Here is a 25369-nt window from a genome sequence, read left to right on the forward strand (position 1 = left end):
GCCAATCATAACGTGAAGATAGCCATATATGTAGATGTGTACTTCAAAATGATTGGTGTTGGCAAGAACGCAAAGGGTGGGATTTGAATGAATAAAGACATTATAATGCTAGGAGATCAAGGAAGTTCCTTTAGTGCTACCTTCATATGTTATGGTCCCCTAGCATGGAGCTTTGTGTGCAATGGCATCTCCCCTACTTCAATGTTGACTACTCCCTCTGATCATGCGGGTATCCAATGTATTTTTTGTTCATTGATTATCACTACACTTAAGTAAGTAAACATTAGCACTGATGTTGGGAGTTTGAAGTGCTAAATTATTTGATCTGGCAATTGATGCTTGGCTTGTTGAATAGCTAGATAGCACCCCATAACCACTAGCTCCACCAGTCTACAAGTTTCCATAACTTCCATAGCCAAATGAAAGCCTTCCTCCAACTATTCCTTGTAAATCTAAACTAGAGAATGAATACATTTGACCAAGTGACCCCAAATCTTGCCGCCCTCCAAAGCTAGAGGTAGGAACTCCACTGGGCATATTAAGAAATGATAAAGATCAAAGAACTATAGAACTATCACTTGCACCACCATCCTTATCCTTAAAAATATTGGCTCTTAGCCTAGATGAAATTTGAACTAAAGCTTCTTTTACAACATCAAATTCTCCAACAATCTGAACAAGCTCACCATTTTTAGTGGCACATTTAGGCAGATTTTCTTTTGACATTATACGAATGTTTTCCCTTGTTCTCTTCCTCATTTCTGAGATAATACTTCCACCTTTATGCAAGATGCAACCTATTTGGTTTGATGGCACAAGAATTTTACTGTAATAATATTTTCCTTCCCTTTTTAAAACATTTTAAAATCCCAATGCCTTATTAATCTAATAGAATTAGTCGAGCCCCAAAGTGGGTCCGACCAATTTTTTTTTTTTTTTTTTGAACAACTAAACCATTGAACCATCATACTAATTAGAACCAAGTTTGACCACTGATCAATCAATTGAAACCCGTTTTACCATTGATATGCAAACTGTCAGTTTTTCATAAGGAGGTCCTTTTATTGGCCTTAAAAACTAACTAAAATAATTGAGTAGGCTTCAAAATCAAACACGTTGATTTCTATTCCACATACTTGCACGTTGTCAAAAGTTGTCTCATGAAGAATTCTCAATCAAAAGATACTAACTGTTGAAGTTGCCCTCTCGTAATTACCTACAAGTAAACATGTCAGAAACATATAATTTGTGTTCGGATTTGGCTCTGAAAACAAGGCAAACTAACACTTCAAAAAATGAAAACTAGGGTGTTGGTTTACTATCATGGGGAGACTATAAATCTATGATTTGGGCTCATGAGAAATAACTAGGTGCGTTTGGTGAGTGGTCAAAGTGGGCTACTCAAATTTGATGACTGGAAACAATAGTAGAAAAGCATTTTTTTGCAAATGGAATCGACCTAGAAAAGTGTGGAGATGGATTCATGATGATTTGAAAATTGACAAACTTAAAGAATTTTTAGAGTGAAACACAATGGTACAATCCATTCAATCTCACCTATCACATATTTTAAGTTATGACATCATGAACAGGGGTACTAACAGATTTGCATATGCTTACATAAGTAAAAAGTTAGAAATTGCATTTGAAAACTGATCCAAATGGATTCGTCATAAGCTCAAACATGAAATATAGAAAGTCTCTGACCACTAGAATGCAACACAAAAGGAATTTCATTATTTTAGTCTACTGGGTCAAAATTATAATAGGTCAAATAGGGCCTTCCAGAATTTTGAGCAATTCACATTAGCATGACAACATTAAAAGACCAACTTTGAGGGATTCAAAACCTAGTCAAATGGACTTAAAATGACTCAAAATATGAAACATAGGTTCTCTAGTATGGACACTAAATACTTGTAAAGTGGTGAGTCATGAAATATTACTAGGTGTGAGATATTCAATTGCAAACACAAGAACCTGTCACTATTTGACACTTAGGTGAAAATGCAGAATTGACAAATGATCAAAACAAGACTTCACAGAATAGTTCATAATGTCAATTTAACTTCATGGAACACATAGACTCACTGAATGAAAGGTTCTAGAAATGTTAAACACCTCATAACTTTCTCAAGTACAACTAGGTACATAGGCATCAAAAAGCATGTATAGAGCTTGATTTTTCAATGGTACTCCAAATCGGGGCTACAATTTTGAGTCCCAACACAACCTTTCAGAAGTGGTAGATGGATTTTGTTGGTTAAATCTCACCCAAGTCCAACAGTGGCTACTCATGGATCTTAGTTGAAACTAATCACTTTACCGAGTGGGTAGAAGTTATCCCTACAAGAAAGGCTACCAGTAAAGTGGTAAATGATTTCCTGCTACATAATATCATTACAAGGTTTGGATGCCCTGAGAGAATTGTAACTAATAATGCTATGTGTTTTATATCTAATGAATTTATCAATTTTTTTGATAATTATTGCATTACCAGGTTAACTTCATCACCCTACCATCTAATTGTGATAATTATAGGTAGATTGTCTTTTGACATTATACAAATGTTTTCTCTTGTTCTCTTCCTCATTTTTGAGATAATACTACCACCTTTACCCAAGATGCAACCTATTTAGTTTTATAGCACAAGAAACCTTACTGTAATAATATTTTCCTTCCCTTTTTAAAACATTTTAAAATCCCAATGCCTTAATAATCTAATAGAATTAGTTGGGCCCCAAAAGTGGGTCCTACTAAATTTTGTTTTGTTTTTGAATAACTAAACTATTAAACCCATCATACTGATTAGAACCAAGTTTGACCACTGATCGATCATTTTACACCCATTTTACCATTGATATGCAAACTGTCACTTTTGCATAAGGAGGTCCTTTCACTGGCCTTAAAAACTAACCAAAACTATTGAGCAAGCTTTGAAATCAAACATGTTGATTCTCTATTCCACATACTTGCACCTTGTTAGAAGCCATCTCATGAAGAATTCTCAATCAAAAGATATTGACTGTTAAAGTTTCCCTCTCATAATTACCTACAAGTAAACATGTCAGAAACATATAATTTGTGTTTGGATTTGGCTTTGAAAACAAGGCAAACTAACACTTCAAAAAATGAAAACTAGGGTGTTGGTTTAATGTCATGGGGAGACTATAAATCTATGATTTGGGCTCATGAAAAATAACTGGGTGCATTTGGTGAGCGGTCAAAGTGGGCTACTCAAATTTGATCACTAGAAACAATAACAGAAAAGCATTTTTTTGCAAATGGAATTGACCTGGAAAAGTGCGGAGATGGATTCGTCATGATTTGAAAATTGACACACTTAAAGTATTTTTAGAGTACAACACAATGGTACAATCCATTAAATCTCACCTATCATAGATTTTAAGTTATGACATCATGAACAGGGGTACTAACAGATTTGCATATGCTTACATCAATAAAAAGTTAGAAATTGCATTTGAAATTGCATTTGAAAACTGATCCACATGGATTCATCATAAGCTCAAACTTGAAATATAGAAAGTCTCTGACCACTAAAATGCAATGCAAAAGGAATTTCATCATTTCAGTCTATTGGGTCAAAATTATAATAGGTCAAATAGGGCCTTCCAAAATTTTGAGCAATTCACATTAGCATGACAACATTAAAAGACCAACTTTAAGGGATTCAAAACCTAGTCAAACGGATCAAAATGACTCAAAATATGAAACATAGGTTCTCTAGTATGGACACTAAATACTTGTAAAGCGGTGAGTCATGAAACATTACTAGGTGTGAGATACTCAATTGCAAACACAAGAAATTGTCACTATTTGACACGTAGGTGAAAATGCAGAATTGACAAATGATCAAAATAAGACTTCATGGGATAGTTCATACTGTCAATTTAACTTCATGGAACACATAGACTCACTGAATGAAAGGTTCTAGAAATGTTAAACACCTCATAAGTTTCTCAAGTACAACCAGGTACATAGGCATCAAAAAGCATTTAAAGAGCTTGATTTTTCAATGGTACTCAAAATTAGGGCTGCAATGTTGAGTCCCAACACACCCTTTCAACAGTGGCAGATGGATTTTGTTGGTGAAATCTCACCCAAGTCCAATAGTGGCTACTCATGGATCTTAGTTGAAAATAATTACTTTACCAAGTGGGTAGAAGTTATCCCTACAAGAAAGGCTACTAGTAAAGTGACAAATGATTTCCTGCTACATAATATCATTACAAGATTTGGATGCCCTGAGAGAATTTTAACTAATAATGCTATGTGTTTTAGATCTAATAAATTTATCAATTTTTGTGATAATTATTGCATTACCAGGTCAGCTTCATCACCCTTCCATCCACAAGGAAATGGATAGAATGAATCCATAAACAAAAGCTTGTTGAAAATTGTAAAGAGAACTCATGATGACAACAAGAAGGTGTTGCACCTTTTGACCTTGTCTATAGAATTCATGACAGAATGCCTCAAAACAACTTGATAGGCCTATATAGTTACACTTAGATGTATGATGAAGATATTATTGATGATATGCAGGAAAGAATGGATAAATTGGCTGGGTTGATTGAAACAAGAAAAGAGGCCTCTACCAAGAACATAAAGTTGTAATTACAAACAAAGAATTTATATGACAAGAGGGTAGTGGAAAGAAAGTTTGAACCAAATGATCTTGTTCTAATGTGGAATGCAAGGATAGAGGATAAGGGAAAACATGGAAAATTTGATCCTATCTAGCTTGGTCCCTATATGGTTTCTTCTACTTAGGGCGAGGATTCATATTGCATCAATGAATTATCAAGAAACCTTCTTGAATTGCCAGTTCATGGACAATTCTTGACAAAATAATTCTGTTGAAGGTATTTATTTTCTATAAACAATAGTGAGGTTTTTATATCTTTGTGAATTTGTAAATTCATCTACATATGTCTGTAATTTCTATGTATATGTATATACCCTTGTATAGTCTTAAAAAGTTGTCCCAAGGCTTTCATGTATGTGGTCCACTTTAACCAAAGATTCTAAAATCTTGTATGGATACAAGTATCCATCATCCCTAGATAGAGCCACTGATAGCCCTCATTTTCACTATACCTAAAATTAAAAATCCTTTATGAAAATGTTTGATTTTTGTTACGTAGGGTTAGTGCTTATGTTTTGATTTGTTCCATATTTTTAGAGAAACCATAGTCAAGTTTTGTGCCCTATCCCAATTTTGAAATTTTTTCCTTAAGGGATTTATATTGATGTCACTTGATTGTGTTTTTACCATTTTCCATTGAAAAATCTAGTTGAATTTTGCGATCAGACATACCCTTGCCCTAATTTTTCTTTCCAAGAGTGGGAAACCATATGTTATTCAAATGTCCTAACATTATGATGTTAGGTTTGGAAACTAGTCACAAGGGTAATATTCATGTCTCCCGATCTCATGATAGGTTATGTGTCATAACATCATGGAGGTCCAAATTGAATTTGTCGATCATGTGATGGAAAGTTTATTAAATGCAATATCTTCTACAATCTTTGTAGGCTTTCTTCTACTTTTCAATCATATTTAATAGGTTCTCCCATTTGTAGCTTATTGCAATCTTATTCAAGGATTTCTTGGATGAGGAGTTAGGGGCAAATATCTATAGATTTTTCATTTCTATTTCATTTTTACAGTCTATCCATTTTTGTTAATTATATGATTATTTTTAGTCTTGTAAACTTGATGATAAAGTGCATATGAATGATATAGTTCTCAAGTTCTGCATTGTATTTTTAGTCCATATCAGTATTGTGTTCATTTTCAAGGAAAGTAATACAAAAGGGAAATTATGCATATTTGTGTCTCCAAGGTTTGTCTCCTTCTAGTGTATGTATAATCTTGAGATTGAAATGAATAATGTTCTTTCAATTTAATGCAGTTTGGATAATATGTATATCTCTTATTGGTTGCCTTTTATTCAAGGAATTAAGTAATTTCTTTCAATGAGTGGTAGGGTTTTGGATATGTGAGAAGAATATGATAAGAATGAAGTTCAGATTTCACTATTGACATTTTAGTTAATTAAATAGGTCCAAGGTTGCTAATTTTGACTTTATATGACAATGGATAAGGCATTGATCAATTGATATTACTTTCAAGTTGATGGCTCTTATAGTTGAAAAATAATCATGTCAACCAAAATTAATTTACCAAATTATGTAATGAAGAACTAAATTTTTTGGTCATCACTTGCTTGGAATACTTCTCCTTCTAGTTATAACTATCTCTTATGATTAGAGAGTCTATTTTTAAATCCAAGAAGAATTTATAACCATAATATGCTATGAGGGGTAGGTTTGAAAGAAGAAGTATAAAGTGAGTAAATGTGTGAAGAGAGAAAATCTTGTAACCAATTACCTTCATATCCCTGATGTGCACCCCTGTTGGCCCTATAGAGTCTAAAGTGTAGAGAGTCTAGTGTACTCTATTGAAGTTTGTTTAGAGCTAAGATTGATATTGATAAACATAGGAATTAGCTAATCCTTAGGCTTGTTTTCATCTCATGCATCCTAATATTGGGTTTAGAGTACTTGATAGTCCAAAAAACACCAACATCTCATTCATAATTGACCAAACACCCATGGGCCATAGAGTTAGTAAAATTGATATGAAAAGGGGGTATATGAAGGATGATAGTGGTTATGCAATTGTGCTTTTGAGTAGAGCTATGGGATTTCCTATAGCAAGACACCTTCAAACTTGCATGGTCCATTTTATAGAAACTACCAGAATAGTGAGGATGCCAATTAACTAGGTTGCCACCCTAAGTGACAACTTAGATGAGAAACTTGTAGCCATCAAAACTAATCCATAATTCTATATAACATATTTTTGGTGTAATTATTGGTAGCTAGAACTATAGACTACCTAGGCCTATACAAGAAGGGGAGCATGAAAGATGCTAATGCTTGGCCCTATGTGGCATATCCACAATTGGTGAAGAAGAAACTCCCACTAAAAATTACATAATATAGGGTGGTGAATGATAGATTCATCTTCACAATAATCAGGTTCATTGAGGGTGATTATGTACAAATAATGTGAGTAGAAGTAGAGACTAGGATCATAGAGATTGGTTCATACTATATTCAATTTAAAACCTTCACGTATCTAAGGATAGCCATTACTCTAGAAAACCCAAAGAAGATCCCAAGATATCTATTAGATGGGCTCATTCTTCTGGTGATTGTGCATCAACTCACTTCTACATATGATAGAGTGAGGAGACAACACAAGAAGACATGGGTATTTCCCATCGCAATCGACACTTTCAAGGTGAAAAAAAGGAAAGACATTGTCACCTTTGATTCTAAGTGAGATAAATATGCCTTGGAAGAGTACAACTCCTATCACCCATACTTTGACGATATTGGGATGCTACAATACTTGGCATGGAAAGAGTTTGTACATGAGGATGTGTTAGGTTTCATTGGATGAGTACAATACATGACTATGATGTATATATAAGGGACTATTGTATAGTGACTCTATATTTAGCATAACATGTGCTAAAGAAAAAAAATCTCTCTAAAGGCTTTGGTAAAGGATACCAAAGATATTATGGATCCTTTATAGAATAGGGAAAAGATCTATGATTGGCCCATAATGAAGGCATAAATAGGGAGGGATGAAAATATAGATATAAATCATCAAGCTAGACATATAGTCCAATTGACAAAGTAATGGATCAAGAAACCTTTTAGACTTGATCTAGTTCCTTAGGCTATTCATCTTCAAGGCACAACATGACCAATTAAGGGTAAAGGTGCAAAATTCATAGTACCCACCTTCCTAGCTCAATTCCTACTAAGGCCAAAAATGGTACACCAAAATGAATAGGAGATTGAGTACTTTGAACCCAATAGGGGAATGAAATGGAAGAGAATATCTTCTAAAGAAAGCAAGTAGGAAGCTCAAGCCCAAGAGCCTCAACAAGAATAGGTTTAGCTTGAAAAAATAGAGACTCAAGCCAAGCTTGAAGCTTAAGAGCCACAAGTCCCTCCCTAGCTAGAAGAGATTGATGAAGAGAAGATAGACAAAGAACAATGAGAGGAGCAGAGCATGCCACTAGTGGCTTCACAAGAGGAAGAATCCTCTCCCTTGTCTCCCAAAAGGGAAAGAATTGAATCAATTGTGGTGTAGACATAAAAAAATTGATTAAAGAAGAAAACCATTCCATCACCACAAGTACCTAAGACTATCTTGGAAGTAGAAGAAGAAGGAGAGGAAATTGAATTTGTCTCCTTAAGTCAAAGAACCTTCTTAGCTAGAGAAACAGAGTAATAAAGGAGAGAAATATCTATTGTGACACCCCTATCTAATCTAAGGGAGCCTATCTAGGTCTCAACTTTAGAAGATGAAGAAAAAATATGGATAGATGATATGTAGGGACAATAAACTAACATCTTCAGCCTCTCTAATTTTTAATTTATGTTGGTGGAAACTCAAATTGTGGGAGAGAAAATAAGAGATACTCCCACGAGTCAACCCTTTGGAGAGAAATGAAACCTAGTACCACCTCTACCTCAAGGATATCTAGGCATAGCACCACCACCATCTCTAGATTTGACATTTTTGGACAAAGGCTCAGTGACTCCACTTCCTCAAGCTACAAAAACATAAAAACAAGTGATAGAAGAATTGAAGTCACAAAAACTACATGTCGATGAAGTATCTAAGGAAGGGAAAATACCTGAAGAGAATGAACAAACTCCTCATAATATAGAGGCTAGGACCTTAGCCTAACCAAATAAATAGAATCCAATTTTAGATCTTTCTCAACAAGTAAAGACTCTAGAGAGGATTGATAAGGGGAAGTGGTCAGTAGTAGAAACAACTTCTTTAGTGAAATACATGTATCCCATGGGCACCACACTAACATGGTTAAAGAGGGAAGTCATGATTCACCAGAGAAGATATTTGGACCTAATAGCTAGGGAGGGAATGAAGGAATTAGTGAAAGCAATCAAGGATCTTGATAAAACCTTAAGTGATGCACAAACATTGGCTTTCATAATGAAGAACCAAGATTAGGACTTGCTTACACATATAACCATTCCTCGTCCACATGCTTACACTAAGGATATAATCATGCTGATACTAAGGATATGACTCCTAAAGATTACCAAATCAAGGAGATCATGTTGGGAAGGCCCATGGTAGACACAAAAAAAGTGATGATTACTACAGGCATGAAGGAGGTGTTCAAGCATATGGACTGGGATAAGTCTAAGTTGATAGCACTTTGGAAGAAAAATGAGATATTAAGAGGTTACCTATATGAAATTGTGGGCTCCATAGACTTGGAAGATCCATAGATCACTCTTGTGATAGCATTAGAGAGGAATTAAAGGCACAAAAGAAACATGGTTAGATCCATTTTTTGAAGCATGTTAGCAGTGGCGTGACAATTATGAAGAAAGAGGTGTGTTGATTATACAAGGAAATCTAGGTTTATTCCACCACATCTAGTTGAGTGGTTATCCCTAGTAAATGAATATTTTGGTTTAATAGAGGAAGTTCATACCTAGGAAACTGACCTACACACTCTTAAATCAATAAAAGGTCAAAGGTATCAAACATTAATGGAGGTATATATGGCTAAGTAACTTGATAAGTTAGATGACTAGATAGAGAAGATATCAGTAGGTAATAAGGTTATGGAGGGATTGCATTTAGAAATCCTACTTATTAAAAATAAGGCTCAAGACAAGTCTTTGGAAGAAGAGAGGTACTACAATGCCAGTAGCATTGAGATTTTTGAGGATGAGTCAAAGATGAAGCTTTTTGTGTAGATATTAGTTGTTCAATAGTTAAAAGGTACATTTGAAGTAGCTTCATCAAAAGATGACATTAGCTAAACCTTCAAGACTAAAAAAGTACTATTGGAGTTGGAAACCAAGCTTGAAGATTTTGTAGAAACAAGGATTGAGGTGAGCAATTATTGGTAAATAGTGAAGATTAAGCATGAGGGTCTTGATTTACTGAAAGCCACCCAAGTAGTAAAGAAGGTAGTAAAATAAAGTGCAAATATGTAGAAATCATTTTACTATAAAGAGGAATAAAATCCATATGCTAGAAATTTAGTTTTAACACTTAGCAAAATTTTGAATTTTTGGAACCTGTCAATAAGGTGGGTAGGTGCACTTTTAACTAAGGTGTGCTGAAAATTTTGAAGAAGAAGAAGTGCACTGATAGTTAACTTCTAATTCCTAATTTAGAGCATTCCATACACCAAAAATGCATTTTTACAGTAGTTCAACTCCCATAAATGTCTAGAGAAGGTTAAGCTTCCATTTTTAGAGCTTCTAGAGACTCCTAGATCATCTTGTTGCTTCCCTCTTCTTATCTTATCATTCTTTTACTTTTTGTGTCATGTAAAGGCTCATGCACCCACTAATGAATATAAACAAGGGTGGAGACCTACTTAGCACCAATTAGAGAGTTAGTTTGTAAATAATATGATTTGTTTTATTAGTTTTTAGCATGAGTTTCATTTTAAGAACTCTCTCTCCTAACACAAAAGGAGGAGATGATTTCTTATAAATACATGGATGTAATATGTACTCCAGGCCATTATTTTAATGCAATAATATATGCTATTGGTGCTCTCATTCTGAGTATAGTTATTATTTCTAAAGTGTGTTATTTTTGTGAGTGCATGTTTATGAATAATAATGGAGCTAATGGTTTTATTATGTTGTTATGATTGTGTGACCTTTTAGTTCTAGGGTTTGTCCCATGTTAAAAGATTATGTTGAGATAATGAATTGGAGAAAAGATCACCTATTATTCTTGCGTAGTGTCTTGTCTCATTTGAGTGCACTTTTCATGGCTTTTAGTGAACCATTTTTCCCAAGATCTTTAGCAAATTTGAACAAGGGAGAAAAATGCAAACTAATAAATTGAATTCCTATGTATTGATAAGGAATTCTCTACTTTAAGGATTTACTCAATATTAATCAAGGTGTAGCTAACCTTTATGAAAAGATAATTGTTCTTCCTTTATCAAGGGAAAATCTTCCCAAGAAGTATTTTACTAAAAATACTTAAAAGATAAAAATCATCTCAAAAATATGAAATAAATGTTGATGCTAAAAATCACATGATCTTAATAATCAATATCATATACATGATTGAATGTTAACATAAAGGAACAGTGTTAAAACAACAAAGATTTAACCTCCCACAACTTTTGAGATTCAAAAAAGATAATTCCAAAAGAATGCAAAAATTATAACTTAACTTTCAAATATAACACACACTCTCAAGAATGCATAGGGCTAGATAGTTATCCAAAATTACCTTGCCAAGAGAAAAAATTTTATCTATTAACACAATCATGTTAACTGAAAAGCATCAAAAAATAAAATAAGAAAGAAAAACAACTACCCATTGATCATGTGACACATGAGGAGGAAATATTTGCACCGACTGCAATTCTCATGGCTTTCTAGGTCTCATATGCAGTTGAAAATGTAGAGATAATAGACTAATGAGGTAAGTCGATTTATGCCATCCTCTATTTCCAAATCTCTTTTTCTCTCTTTAGAACTGTCATTTTCTCTGTGTGCATCTCCAAATACTTCAAATTGATTATCAATATAGCCTTAGTATGAGCAAAATTGGAGAAATCTTGCCTACATGGTGTCATCTTATCTCGAAACTCTTGGAACTTCCTTTGGATTTCACTGATTAGTTCTTTCATAGGGGCAACTGAGTCATTCTCCTTTCGTGCACAATGCTTACCGAATCATTTTAGATTACCTTGAATGACTTCATCCATGAGCCTGAGGCCATCCAAGATTTCTTTGATTTTGGTGACTACCTAGACTAGTGCCTCATTCCTCCATTCGATGCAATCCTTAATGACATGTAAGGTTTCCTCATTAAGGCCAGCGATAGGGCATTCAACCTGAAAATTTTGCAAACCAAATCCCTAAATTTCTTTAATCCAAAGCACCACCTTAACCTAGTTATTTCTTTCTTTTTCAAAACCTTCATTGTTGGACTCCACCTTTTTAATGATGATAGTGGTTTCCTTTGAAGCCTTGTCCAAAATTCTAATTTGTTGCTCAATTTCCTTTAGGATGAACTACAACCATTCTTCAGATGTTTTTGCAACAACTTTGCACTTCTTTAGATTGTCAAGAAATTATTGATTGGCTAAAGATGATACATCCACCAATGCTAACATCTCATTCAAAGGTTTGGGTTCTAGATGCAAGATGGCATTGATATATTGTGCCATGATTTATATTGCCTCTTGCATTTCTTGCTTGTCCTCAGCATCCTTCCAAACTCTATCTGCTATCTTCTTGTTTGAAACCTTGAAAATCTTCATATCAACATCATGATTTCCCTTTCCAAGGTCAATATTTGATAGTTGATAGTCCCAAGGAGTGAGGTTTTCATGGGAACTACCTTCTAGTGGTTTGGCTATTTTAGCTGTCCAGTGTCTTGAGTTTTTATCAAAGTTCAACATAGACTCAATTTAAACCCTTTTAGTTTTTGAAGGCTTTCCCATGCATTTTCTAACCATGTCATCAATAGGCATGGATATTGGTACTAAAATCCATTTCTTCTCAATAGAAGTTTCCAGCCACTTGGGGGTGGTAGGTTCTTTACCTACCATAGGAGAAATTTTTGCTAAGGCTAAGGCATCAGATTGAGAACCAGTGCTTTTAGGAGGCTTTTGAGGATCTGAGGTATTATTAGCATGAGGGAAATAGGAGACTATGTTAAACGTGCCTTTTCTTTGGTAGGATCTAGGTCAACTATAAATATCCCTTTTTCTTTGCTTGATGTTTCCTTTTTAGTGCTAGAACGAGTTACTCTTCTAAACTTTGGGACCTCTTCTTGAACTTGAAGTTGAAGTGACTTGGGAGTTACTTTGACTTCAACTTTAGCTTTAGCTTTAGGAGAATCTCCAATAGAGTCAGCAACATCAAGGTTAGAGATCGCCTTAGGTTTGCACTGCACTTTTTTGTACTTAGCTCTCGAGTATTTTTCTAGGACTTTGAGAGTGGTTGATTAAACATTCTTTGATTTCAACCATTTCTTAGTTCTTTTCAACACCTTTGAAGTATGGAACATTAGGTCATCTTCTTCCCTCTTAGTCCATTCAAGCTTAGGGATAGGTATGAATTCAATTTGTTCAACATAGAATGGGTCAATAAGCTCCTTGATTTCATCTTCTTTCATCCTGTGGGTATTGAGATTTACCTTAAACATATTGATTTGATTCACTGTCAATGTAGACTATAATCTCTTTCTGACTTCAAATTCATTATGACAATTTGCCCAATAATATTCTAGATGAGGAACATGGGTTAATGAAGATGCATGCCTAAAATTATCCCTAGAAAATCCTACATAATCAAACTCTTTTATGAGAGTATATGGTTTGAGGCATAAATGTGACAATGCAGGTTGTGCTAACTTAGCCCATTTGTAGTTTGAACATCTATAGTGACCAATTTTAATAGGGAACAAGAATGCGATTGAATTCTTTGTACTCTCAAAGGAGTCAAACATAGAAATGAGCTACCTACATATCTTTGATAAAATAATACTATCTAAACAGTAATGTGGCAACTTAAGTGGTTCAACAGAAAAACCCCCAATTCTGTGATATATAAATTTAGGGAATTGAATATAAAAATTGTGATAAATTTTAATAGCCTACATGGATTTCTCTAATAGCCTATGATTGTTATGACCTTGGAGCTCAAAAAATAACCCCCTAAGAAAGACATTGTTAACCCTCCTAAATTCCTTGCAAGATTCAATTGCATGAAGGTCCTTGTAGTATTGGTAGATAGTCATCTCTTCTATCTAGATCATATGTGGAAGTCCCTCCCATTCTTTGGATGCTACTAAAATATATACTAGGAAGGAATACAGAAAGAAGAGGCTAAAATTACTTACCACTATGAGGCCTCTATGTAAATTCTCATCTATTAAATCTACCCATTCAATAAATTTTGCACCTTCAACAATCTTCAAAATGAAAAGATACATGCAACTTTCCCAATGAAAGGCATGATCATTGCCTTTGACCCTGTTCAAAAGTAACACAATGTCTACTATTTCTTTAATGAAATGTTCAATTGTGAATTGCTTAGGCAATCTTGATCCTCCTTCAGTCAGTCTCAACAACCAAGTTTGAGCCACAATGGAGTCATAATCTTTCTTTTTTTCATGATATAGATGCTCATATTCCTCAAAGGTCCATGGTTCATAGGGTTCTTTATGAGGGATTTCTTAGGGTTGCACTGACACTTGTCTTTCTTATTCTTACTAACACCTCCCCTAAAGCTTTCTTTATGCATCTGGTGTTAGGGTCATAGTGATTTGCACACTACTAGTTCTAGGCATTCAATAGCTGGTGGGAAGGCAACAACTTCCAAGAAACCACTACTAGCTAAGTTTTAACGTACGAGACTAGACTAAACATCCCTCACTCGCTCAATTACATCCCCTAGTTTTTTATTTACCATGAAAGTATCCTAAATTTTAGGAAGGGAGCTCAAAAGGAAATTTTTTTCAATCTTAGGAATTTTGGGATGAAAGAGCATCATGGTTTAATTTAAAAGATAGATTTACATAACTAAACCAAAAACACTTCAAGTGAAAGCCAAACACGAAAATGACAAAGTGGGAGATAATGCACTTATAATTTTTGGTTGAGTTCAAACTTCCATCTTCCTTGCTTACCAGTCGACATCAAGAGCTCAAAATGATTAAATGAGAACTTGTACAACACAAGGGGGGTAATTATAGGGAGTGATTTCTCAAAAACCCAAGAATAGACATGAGTAGGTGGAAAATCTATTATATATGTGACACCTTTATTTTGACAATACTTCTAATGAAATTTTCAATTAATGCCCATCAAATCTGCATGTAGCTCGACCTTTCATGATATCACAAAATCCATGCACCACCTTTTCCATTAAATAACTATATTTTGGCATTATTTCTCATAATTACCATAATTATTACCTTTTGTGTCTTCAATATCACCTTAACATGGAACCCATTCCTTTGACTCATAAAGATGAGTTTATAATCTCACTATGTACTTTCTGTAAGAAAACAAGCACACATCAAAAAATCTCAAAGTTGAAGTTGAAGTTTGAATCAACTTCCACTTCAACTTCAACTTCAAAAAGTGGACCTAGGTCAATGGGGAGGACACTTTGTTGAGACAAAAATGAAAGAGTGAAGTTGAACTTGAACTTGAAGCAAATCAGGCTTTAACTTCAAATTCACATTGTAAAATGTCACTTGGGTGGTAACTTTGCACATCAAGGGAAAGATATGGTAACAATTGGCTCAGACTAGGGAATGAGGCTAGAAGGGATCATAGGTGGACTTAGAAACTATGGTTCTTCAGACCAAAAAGAACAGACCTAAACTAAAGACACAGAAAATAGGAAAAGACAGAACAAAAAAAATGAAACAAAATAGAGCAGGGGAAATGGGTATTTACAATGAGGATAAAAAGCAGACCTAGAACTTGAAAAGCATAGGATCCTATCCATTGTATTATAGGATTAGATCATCACCATTAAGATATTTAAGCTTGAATGCATTGGAATCCAACTCGGCTGATATAACAAATGGTCCTTTCTAGAGGCTTTCAAACTTTGCATGAGCTCCTTTTGTTCTCTTCTCTTGTCCCATAGCAACACCTAATCTCCTATCATGAACTTTCAAGCCCTAGCTTTTCGATCAAAAATCCTTTTTACTCTAGCTTGATGATTGGTGATGTGATTCACTATCTCTCTTCTTTCCTCTTCAATCTTTTGGAGATATAATACCCATTTTTCAATAGCAGTAGAGAACACTCCATCTTCAATTTTCTTTTGTAGATCTAGAGTAGCAAGCTCTAGAGGCAAAGATAATTGTGTTTCAAATCCATATACTATCTCAAATGGGGTCATACCAATAGTTCTTTAAGGAGAAGTTTTATCTTCCCGCACTGCTTCATACATGCGTTTATGCCAATCTCTACCGTTTTCATCAACCAACTTCTTCATGATATTTATCAAATTTTTAATAGTTGATTTGGCCTACCCATTACCTTGAGGAAAGTACTTAGAAGAATGTGATAATATAATAACATGATCAGAACAAAATAACTAAATTTCTCAGGATGAAAATTTTTGAGCATTATTAGTAACTATTTTGCTAGGCACCCCAAAGCGTGTCAGAATGTTTTCTATCAAGAATTTATAGAACACCTCAGATGTTTTAGATTTCACAAACATCACTTCAACCCATTTGGTGAAGTAGTCAATGGTAGTGAGAATATGAGTATGACTAGCACTTGAGTTAGGATTGATTGAGCTGATGAAGTAAAGTCCCCATTGCTAGAAGGGTTCTTCTATGATGAATGGTTTCAAAGATAATGCAACTAATTGTGGTTTACTTGTAAATAATTTACATTTTTCACAACTACCAACCCATTTATAAGTAGACTTAAAAATACCTAGCCAATAATATCCACTCCAAAGTATCTTAAAGGCTGTTATTGTGGATGAGAAATGTCCACCATAGGCTTCATTGTGGAAAGTTCTGAGTAACTTTTCTTATTGATCAGTATCGACACATCTCAAGAACATGCCACCCATAGCTCTTTTATACAAGATATCATCAACAATCATAAACCTAGTTGCTTTGAGTTGGAGACTCCTTTTATATTTTCCTTTTACATGATCAAGGCATTCCCCATAGGTTAGAAAATATGCTATATCAAAATACCATTCATCTTTCAAGCCCACTATCAAGCAACTAGGGTAAGCCTCTTCCTCTTTATTTTCTGATATAAGTTTGCAAAGACCTTGACCATGAACTAGTTTGGTTGGTTTGATAGCTAGGTCAAATTCTTGTACCTTTAACACCTAGGTTGCTTTGTAATTCACCACTACATCTTGCTATGTAAGGATGCTTTTAACTATTGTAGATGGTACATACACTAGAGAATGTGAATGCAGAATGTAATACCCTTTACAACCTTGACAATAGAAAATGCCTACTTTTTAGCTAGGGAATAATGCAATTCATGTTTTTAAAGAGGAACACATATTAAGGAAATGGGTACCTCTTAATCTTTCTCACTTTTTTGACATAGCATACTTGACATAGTATGATTAGATGCATAGCAATACATTATGAAGTCCTTAAAATTTGGACAAAAAAGAGTAGGTTCCTTTGTAATAGTTTTCTTTACTTCTTCAAATGACTCAATTTCATAGTTATCCCACTTGAAATTTTTCTTCTCACTTAGGAGCTTTGCCATGGGTTGTATGGTCTTAGCAAAATCAGGTACAATTTTTTTGAGAAAATTGATCTGGCCGAAGAAAGACCTTACACCATTATCGTTAACCAGCAGGTAGAGCTACTGAATAGCTTTTACTCTTTCTAGGTCAATTTCGATCCCCTCCATGGAAACTATGTGTCCCAATAGTTTTCCTTCTACTACAACAAAAATTGACTTTTTGGGATTCAATGAGATGCCAGGCTCTCTACGTTTCTCAAGGACTTTCCTTAAATACTTCAAATGTTTCTTTTGCCTCTTTGAGAAGATAGTCATATCATCAAGATAGATTGTAATGCACTTTTCTTAAAGATGTCCAAAATTTGAGGTCATGGCACATTGGAAAGTTACACCTACATTTATCAAACCAAAAGGCATTTGTGTATAAGCAAAGGTACCCCAAGAAATTATGGATGTTGTTTTATGTTGATCTTCTTTAGCAACCTCTATTTGATTATAGCTAGAGAAACTGTCAAGGTATGACATCATTTCTAAGCTTTCTACTATTTGAAGGATCTAATCCGTAATAGGTAGAGAAAAATTTTCTTTTAGACTAGCTTGATTCAGATTTCTAAAGTCTGCGTAGATTCCTATTTCTCCATTCCTCTTTCTTACTAGTACTATATTCGCCACCCAAGTAGAGTGATGTATGGGGAATATTATACAAGCCTTAAGCATTTCATCAATCTCCTTGAAAATTGTATCTAAAACCTTTGGATTATAGGTTCTCAACTTCTGCCTAAAAGGAGCAATATTTGGCTTCAAGGTAATATAGTGTTTGAATTGTACTTTCTTGAACATCTTCTCAAATCTTCATAAAACTAGGCAAAAAACATCGATATACTCCATTAGCAATTCGGTGAATCTAGCCTTTTGTCCTACCTCATAGTAGCTTCCTATGTTTATCATCCTGGGGTTATGATTATCACCTAGGTTGACTTTCTCATATTGGTAATTCTCCACTTCTTGGGGAACTGAGCTTTGGGCTAAGAAAGCATCTCTTTGAAGAGTTTCTCCAATTCAATTAGACCTTTAGGTATCATGTTCCCTTTCAATTGCACTATATTTTCTATTTTCCCATCTATTGAATTAGGACAAATTTTTCTACTTTCTGATTCAGAGACTTCAAAATAATTAGTAGCAAATTTTTCCATACTTTGCAAGAAATCATAGATATGTGCATCATCCTTGAATACTTGCCAAGAATTATAGTTATCCAGGACACTTGGTTTATGAATGATCTCTACTAAATATTTATCAATTGCAAAATCAAGACGAGGGATAAATAATGAAGCTAATACTACTAAGGAATCTGCTCTAGAATTTAGTTCCCTAGGTATTGATTCTATTGACAAGGCCTCAAAATCTTCAATTTCATCCCATACATGATTCCTATAATGTTTCAACCTTTCATTTTTCATAGAGAAAAAATTATGACTTGTTTTACTATCAATTTTGCATCACCTTTGGCTTTTAGTAGCTTAACATGTTTCTTTTTAGCCTCTTCTAACCCCAAAAGTAAAGCCTCATACTCTACTATATTATTTGTGTTTTCAAAGGCTAACTTGAAAGAAGAAGGAAAATTTTGACCTATAGGAGATATCAAGACAACACTAGCTTCAGACCCACTTAGGCAACAACTTCCATAAAATTCCAATATCCAAGGTAAAATCACTACCTCTGACTAGATACTTGTTTCTTCATTTTCAAGCATAATCAAGTAATTAGAAAAATCAATTTCTTGATAAAGAATTTGAGATTTTGGATCATCAGATGGAAAAATTATATATTTGGACTTGGCTTCAGCGAGTGGGGTTACTTTTTCTTTCCCTACAGGTATAATGGCTTGAGACCAATCCATCTTGACTTCTCCTCCCAAAATTTGGTAGAAAGTTTAGCTAAGGAGAAAGCCATAACTAGTGGGGATATCAGCTACTAGAATGGTGAGCTCCATTCTCTTTTCTAGGAAAGCTGCTAAAGAAACCTGAGCATCTTTGATCTGACCTACTAAAGGTACTTGTTTAGAGTCCATTGAATAAAACTTGCCAAAGGTTTTAGTTAAAGGAAGGTCAAGGGCCTTTTCCACTACTACTAGGATTATGTTATTTGAAGCACCAGAGTCTATTATACAATTGCTTAACTTAAAACTATGGAGGTAAAGAGACACATAAAATCGATTTGGCTTTTCTCAACAGATCAACTCTGGACTAATCTTATTAGGATGGACCAAGTTTTTGTGATGATAAATCTTTGAAGTTCTTGCTTCTTCATTGTAAGAGGCTTCACTTTTTTTTTTCATAGATACATTAGATGAAGGTTGATGAGCATATTGTCATGTCCCCTTTTCAAATAATTAAAAATAATAATCTTTGCTAAGGCAGGCAGGCCCAAAAAGGCGAAGTTTCAGCAAAAGGGGATAATATTTGGAAGTGAATGGACTAATAAATAAAAATTATTATTAAAATATGTTTTATTAACCCCTCTTGGACGTTAGTTAGGGTTATGCCCTCTTTTAAGGGATTTGGAGGCATTCTGGGCTCATTCCAGAACTTGATTTTTGCTCATTCTTTGTTATTCTTCAGAGGTTGCCAAAACTGTGGAGAAGGAGACCAAAGAACGGGAGTTTGCAGGTTTCCAAGGAGACCCAAGAATGGGAGTTTGAAGCCATTCCATGTGCATGCTCATACAGAGTTTGCCTTTGTGCTGAACAGTGCAGATTTGTGGGTTTTCGGGTGTGTTTTTTGTATGAGTTTGGTGTTTTCAATTTAGTATTTCATATCAGTTTGGGTTGCTGCTATATTTCAGAATTTAAGGTGTTAAAATAGAGCTTAATATATATATTGGGATGTGATTAAACTTCTAAGATAGATTATTAGTGTTTTTGTGTTAATTTCGGGAGCCCGATGAGCATAGTTTTTGTCCTACATTTGTGAACTGTTGTGTAAAGGCTATACGGATCTAGAAATTTCATTTTGTAGGCTGTTATGCTGCTGAAATTTCTGTAAAAATGTCCATTTTCAGATTTATTAATAATTTGTGAAGTTGTGAAGCTTTTGGCACTATTTTCAGCATACTCGATTTGGGGTTTCTTGAGAAATTTGGTGGATCTTTGTGATATTAGTTGTTTGATCTTAAAGATCTGATTAGAGGTTGGAAATATCATACAAAACCAGTAAAGGGACATTTTAGTGGTATCAGAGCCATGATCTTGCTAGCCTCAAGGTTTGTAGAAGTCTGCATGTCAGTTTTGACAACTACCCAGATCTTGCATGTCAGTTTTGACAACTACCCAGATCTTGCATGTCAATTTTGACAACTACCCAGATTTTGCATGTCATAATTTATGGTTGCATGTTGCTTCTAATTTTTTGCATGTCAAAATTTATTATTGCATTCTACTTCTAATAATTTTCATGTTCGTTCTTGGTGAATTTTGTGGTTGCATGTTGCTTCTAATCAGCTGCATGTCAAAATTTATGGTTGCATGCAACTAAGTGAAAGAGAAAGAGATATTTATAGTGAGAAAAGAATAAAGAAATTTTGATTAAACCTCTAGTTGAAAGTAAAAGTATAAATTCCAAGGAACGAAAAAAGTATGGCTAATCTAGATGAGATGGCAAAGAAATTCCTTCAAGACATCCAAAATACTCAGAAGCAAATAGTGGATAGTTTGGCAGAAACTAGAGAGGCTTTGCAAATATTGATAGAAAAATTGCAAGGAGTTGCATCTATTAATGAGAAAGTGAGCACTTTAGAGGAGTCAAGAAATCTGAAACTCACACCCTCTCAATCAACAAAAACTATTTTTCTGCATGCAGATGAGCCACCAGTGCCAAATCCAGCCCTTAATCCCATGGAAGAGGTTACAGGTAACTTGATTACATTAAGAGCTACTTACAATGGTTTAGATGATGACTTTTGTAGTTTAGTTCCTTTTGGAGAATATGTGGATATGATGAACACTTTGATGCCCAAGAAAGAGTACAGAAGGGAGCATGACATAAGTGGAAGAGAGCTCAAAAATAAAATAAGCAAGTTTATAGCACCTACTTTTGATGGAACAAATAAAATTTCAGCTAGAGCATGGCTACAGAAATTACAGAGCTTCTTCACACTTAACCCCATGAAGGAGAGTGATGCTATTCAAATTGCAAGTCTACACTTGGAAGATGCAGCCTATGATTGGTGGTATCATGGAAAGACTACTCAAGGTCATGATCAGGTAACTACATTTGATGATTTTAGTCAAAGAGTGATAGATATATTTGACCTCAAGGATGATGATTATGAGGATTTTTTTGTGCATGATGGTGAGATACCTAGTAGAGATGAGCAGACATTAAGCATTCATGACTTTTCTAAGAGAGAGTATCAAGAATAGTTAGATGCTTTGACACATGAGGTTGAGACTGGTAGTACTTCACATGATTTGTCTAGCTAGCTGAAAGTGAACAAAGACAGTATTTTGACTTCATTATCTCATCATGACAGGTATGTGGAGTTAGTTGGTATTGGTCATATTACTCAGGTGAGGAGTTTTCTTGAGTTACCAGATGATTATAGTTTACATATATGGACTCGAGATATTGGCATTTGGGATTTAGTTGACTGGAGATCTTTAACACTTTTTGGTAGCAGTGTTTGTTTGGGTGCTATCATGGATTTGATTAGCAGATTGCATGGTGTTGTCTTTTCTTGTGCCAAGAGCTTATCCGATGTTGGTATTAGTTTTTATACACTAGTGTTGGGCTTTGTTCATATATCTAGTCGACCATACTTGCTGGAATGTGTTGATGATCTTTCATATTTGGCAATGTGTACAGACGAGTCCCAGGATCATATTGGCATTGATGACATGTAGGAGGATGCAGTGGGTAGTTGTGAAGATTTAGTTTCCTTGGGTATAGAGGAGTTGGACAGCAGTGCTATAGTTTTTGATACTCTGTATGTTGATATGAGCTTTAGAGTTGATTCACAGGACATGGATGGTAATACTCTAGAGACTAGTAACTTTGAGGATACTCCTTTAGATAGTGCATTAGAGGAGGTTTGTAGGACATAGTCAAGCCAGTGTCATCATGTGTCTAATCAATTGAGAGTTAGTGACCAAGACATTTCTATCACTTTCCAGCATTTTGATGCTGCTCGTTAGTTGTTAGTAGTTTATGGTGGGGTTCTCCTACTAGTGATGAGCAGGAAGGAAATTATCTTTCCTTGACAGAGTTCCACTCTTTATGGGAGGCTATCTGAATTTTGAGACAGGATTATATGCAGTTGGTAGCCGATAGAGATTATCTTATGGAGTGGGGCAATACAGCATATGATGCATTGTTGGCCAAGGAAGATGAGGTGAGTGAGCTTACTCAGCAGCTTGAGGTGACTTCTGAGATTCTTGAGAGTACACAGTTGGCTTTCAAGGAGTCACAATTTCATTTACCTAAGGTGACCATGGAGTTAGAGTGACTACAGTCTTTACCTGATTCTATATAGTCACAAGCTATGGTGTTTTGTGATCTAAGGATGTCCATGGTCGAGATTGTCAGAGATAGTGGAGATGGGGATGCATCCATCCTTGATACTAACATTGGCATATCAGGTTAATTCCCACTAGAGTCAGGTTCAATTGAGTTGGGTGTTGTAGCAGATTGTTGTATGCATGACATGGTGGTGGCCTCTAGTACTGATGGCATGGAGACTAGAGATGTATCAAAGATCATGTGTGATGTTGGTGAGTCGGCAGTTGGCATGGTTCCTACTAGTAATACTACTCCCTTGGTGATATCTTCAGAGGTAGTAGTCAGTTCCAACATGGTTAATGATCAATTGTAGCTAGTTTCATCTAGATTATAGTCTGAGCCACTGACTAAGATTGGCACATTCTATTGGTATTACACTGTGAGGTACGCTCATCAATTTACCTTTGATGACCATGTTGATGAGATGATGATACAGAGATGTGCTTTGGTTCCTAGTGCTTATCATCAGTTATGGGACAGTTTGATGCCTCAAGATGAGAGTTGTGATGGGCATGACATGGTGATAGATTCTACAGTTGACAGTTTGATAATATGTGACTTAGAGTAGGAGTTTGGGAGTGATTATTTAGTGGGTGTTGTTATTGATTCTACTCCTTTGGCTATGACATCTCCTGACTTAGCTAGTGATTAGTCATAGTGGGTTGTATCACTTGTTCATGGTGAGCTGTTGACTAAAGTTGGTTTTTTTAATCAACATTATATTGTAGGGTATGTACATCAGTTAGCATTTGATCCTTGTTTTGAGGAGTTAATGGCAAGAAAATTTGGTTTGGGTTCCATTTCTTACTCTTTATCTTGTAATGTCTTTTCACCATTAGCAGTGCATGGGAGTTATGGTTATGAGATAGTGGCTAGTGATTTGTAGAGTTGTGCTGACTGCAGGAGTTGTACAGCATGTGGATTCTCCATAATTGGTATAGTTTCATTTGAGAGCATTCACCATTGTTGCAGAGTTGTATTGTACATTCCGTATAGGCCAGTGGGATGCGTTGATGGTATTTACTATGTTGGTAGTTTGATCTGTCCACTTTACTTGGATTTTGATGTTCTAAGAGTTTGTGTCTCATGGGTTTTTGACTGTGGCAGTGGTCATTTTGGAGTTTGGTTGAGATATAATTGTCAGTTTGATTATGGATTCCTCTTGGTCATATTGCAGAGGATATTGCAGGAGCCTGTGTTAATTGGTAGTAGTATAGTTCATGACTACATTTGGGATCCAGGTGGATTGATTGGTTTATTGTTCAGCCATTGCTTGAGGACAAGAAATATTTGGGAGGGGAGGACTTGTCATGTCCCATTTTCAAATAATTAAAAATAATAATCTTTGCTAAGGCAGGCAGGCCCAAAAAGGTGAAGTTTTAGCAAAAGGGGATAATATTTGGAAGCAACTGGACTAATAAATAAAAATTATTATTAAAATATGTTTTATTAAACCCTCTTGGATGTGAGTTAGGGTTATGCCCTCTTTTAGGGGGTTTGGAGGCATTCTGGGCTCATTCCAGAACTTGATTTTTGCTCATTCTTTGTTATTCTTCAGAGGTTGCCAAACCTGTGGAGAAGGAGACCCAAGAACGAGAGTTTGCAAGTTTCTAGGGAGACCCAAGAATGGGATTTTTTAGGTTTTTAGGAAGGCTAAGGATGGTTATTTGAAGCCATTCCATGTGCATGCTCATATAGAGTTTTCCTTTGTGCTGAACAGTGCAGATTTGTGGGTTTTCGGGTGTGCTTTTTGTATGAGTTTGGTGTTTTCAGTTGAGTATTTCATATCAGTTTGGGTTTCTGCTATATTTCAGACTTTAAGGTGTTAAAAATAGATTTGAATATATTTATTGGGATTTGATTAAACTTTTGAGATAGATTATTAGTGTTTTTGTGGTGTTTCCAGGCATTTTTGTGTTAATTTCGGGAGCCCGATGAGCATAGTTTTTGTCCTACATTTGTGAACTGTTGTGTAAAGGATATACGGATCTATAAATTTCATTTTGTAGGCTGTTATGGTGCTAAAATTTCTGTAAAAATGTCCATTTTCAGATTTATTAATAATTTGTCAAGTTGTGAAGCTTTTGACACTATTTTCAGCATACCCGATTTGGGGTTTCTTGAGAAATTTGGTGGATCTTTGTGATATTAGTTGTTTGATCTTAAATATCTGATTAGAGGTTGGAAATATCATACAAAACCAGTAAAGGGACATTTCACATATTCAATAAGCTTATTGAGTTTGTTAGGATTCATCCTCAAATACTTAGTAGGAGATATTTGAATTCTAGATGTTTTACAAAATTCAACTATATTAAATGCAGAGTTAGGGTTAGACCTTTTCATAATGTGAGGAATATGAGGTTGTGATTGAGGTGTCCTAGTCTCACCTTCCTCTCTTTCTTTAAAATCCTTTGCTTGGGCTAAGCTTGTAGCATTTTTGGGCTGAGAATCAACTTTCTCCAT

The 25369-nt window shown here is 35.0% G+C and overlaps 1 pseudogene; it reads right to left on the reverse strand.

Annotated features, from left to right (window-relative positions):
* Positions 1-249: 249 nt before the first annotated feature.
* LOC149562742 (uncharacterized) lies at positions 250-25369 on the reverse strand (annotated as a pseudogene).

The sequence above is a fragment of the Cupressus sempervirens genome, chromosome 4 (genome assembly GCF_028749045.1).
Source record: "Cupressus sempervirens isolate cs-2001-9-10 chromosome 4, ASM2874904v1, whole genome shotgun sequence".
In the NCBI taxonomy this organism is placed as follows: Eukaryota; Viridiplantae; Streptophyta; class Pinopsida; order Cupressales; family Cupressaceae; genus Cupressus; species Cupressus sempervirens.